The sequence below is a fragment of the Eumetopias jubatus genome, unplaced genomic scaffold (assembly GCF_037043125.1).
Source record: "Eumetopias jubatus isolate StellerSeaLion01/CBP00866 unplaced genomic scaffold, mEumJub1_p1.0 scaffold_4, whole genome shotgun sequence".
Classification (NCBI taxonomy): Eukaryota; Metazoa; Chordata; class Mammalia; order Carnivora; family Otariidae; genus Eumetopias; species Eumetopias jubatus.
The window spans coordinates 14,095,681-14,097,870 of NW_028274810.1; the positions used below are offsets into that span (position 1 = coordinate 14,095,681).

The 2,190-nt window shown below is 39.2% G+C and overlaps 1 pseudogene; it reads left to right on the forward strand.

Annotated features, from left to right (window-relative positions):
* The first annotated feature begins 1,049 nt into the window (after positions 1–1,049).
* On the forward strand, positions 1,050–1,844 carry LOC114207861 (MICOS complex subunit MIC26-like; annotated as a pseudogene).
* The last annotated feature ends 346 nt before the right edge of the window (positions 1,845–2,190 follow it).

The window sequence follows — 2,190 nt, forward strand, 5'->3', positions numbered from 1 at the left end:
CTCCCTCCTGTGGACAACTCCTGACCAATGTATCTGCTCTTCCTAATCTCTCTGACACAGTTCTTTCTCAACATTTAGTTGTGGAGTGTTTTCTGCCAGTCTTCAGATTGCTGTCCCATTTTTTAACTCAGATGTGAGTGATATCCATTTGTAAATATGGGATGGGATGAGCTTAGGGTCCTCCTACTCTGGCATCTTCCCAGCACCTGTCCTGCCCTTACCTGTTCTTTTTTTTAAGATTTTATTTATTTATTTGAGAAAGACAGAGAGCTTGAGGGAGCAGGAGAAGCAGACTCCCTGCTGAGCAGGGAGTCCAATGTGGGACTCAATCCTAGGACTCTGGGATCATGACCCGAGCCAAAGGGAAATGTTTAATAGACTGAGACACCCAGGTACCCCCTACCTATCCTTTTTTAAAAAAATTAATTCAGGTATGATTGTCAGAGAATATTACATTATTTTCAGTGTACAACAGAGTGATTTGATATTTGTGTACATTGCAAAATGGTCACCACAATAACTCTAGTTACCATCTTTCACTTTACAAAGTTAACACACTATTATTGACTATATTTCCCATGTTGTACACTACATTCCCATTACTTACTTATTTTGTAGCTGGAAGTTTGTACTTATTAACCTATCTACCCATTTGCCACTCCCCAAGCCCCACCCCTCTAGCAACCATCAATCTGTTCTCTTTATCTATAATTCTGGGGTTTGTTTTGTTTCTTTTGTTTTAGTTTTTAAATTTCACATATAAGTGAAATCATGTGGTATTTGTCTTTCTCTGTCTGCCTTATGTCACTGATATGACTATAGCTACACCAGCTTTTGTTTTATTTTCATTTGCATGGAATATCTATCTCCATTCCATCACTTTCAGTATGTGTGTGTCCTCACTTCTGGAGTGAGTCTCTTGTAGGCAGTATATATATGTATCTTTTTTTTATCCATCCAGCCACTCTACATCTTTTAATTGGAAAATTTAGTCTATACATTTAAAGGAATTATTGATGGTATGGGTTGGAGCCACCTCTGCCAGCAACATGTTCAAGGTAATTCAGAGGTCTGTGGGGCAGCCAGCCTGAGTCTGCACACCTTCAAAGTCTATGCATCACCGGAGACAGACTCACCTCACAAAACTGTCATGAAAGTTAATGGGTTTTCACTCTATTCCGTTTCTTTTTTAAAAAGATTTTTTATTTATTTTAGAGAGAGAGAAAATGAGCAGAGGGAAGAGGCAGAGGGAGAGGGAGAAGCAGGCTTTCCACTGAGTCGGGAGCCTGATGCAGTACTCAATCTCAGGACCCTGGGATCATGACCTGAGCTGAAGGCAAACAACTGACTGAGCCACCCAGGCACCCCAAGCCTCCCAAGCGCCCCACTCTACTCCATTCCTGAAGGTCAATCAAAACATGGAGAGGAGCCAAGGACCCAATTTGAAGAAAGCATCTCACATCTCCAACATTACTGCAAGCCATATACAAATTGGTGTCAAGAAGAAAGCACAAGATGCAGAGCTTAGTTCACTGGGGGTTAGACTGGTGTGATATTCCTAAAATATACCTCCTGGATTTTTTCCAAGACTTGGTGTCATTAGTTTTGCTGGCATTGTTGGACTTCTTTTGACTAGACATTCAAAAATAAAGAAGGTTGTGTATACACCTGGGTTCATGAGATTATCTGCCTCTTTATTATCCATAACAAGCCATAGTATTTGTCCAGTGAGTGGGGAGAAGTTATATGACTGGGGTTTATGAGTATACATAGTCATAGAAAATTTATGGAAGGAGAACTTTCAAAAGTGAGGAAATGTGAAGAATTCACCTGGAAATAAGTAGCATGCTCCATGCTCTGCCCATTTTAATCAGTTATGGGTAAACATGGTAACTCCATGTAGTAAATCAGTATTTCTACAGAAAAATGGCAGAGAAGTCAGTACTGAATGTACTAAATTGACTTCCTTCTTCAGGAAAAGCTGTACTAGGCCTCTTTGTTATCTGGGTGATGCCATACTTCAAGTGGTCTAAGACTTCTGATACATGTTGATAAATTTTGACCACATAAGGTTGTCTACATTAGATTTTCACTAATAATATATGAGAGCTTTAGCATATCTCAGACAATATTATTATTAAATTCTCATTTAAGTAGAAAACATATGTTATAGTTTAACTATAGTTTGGC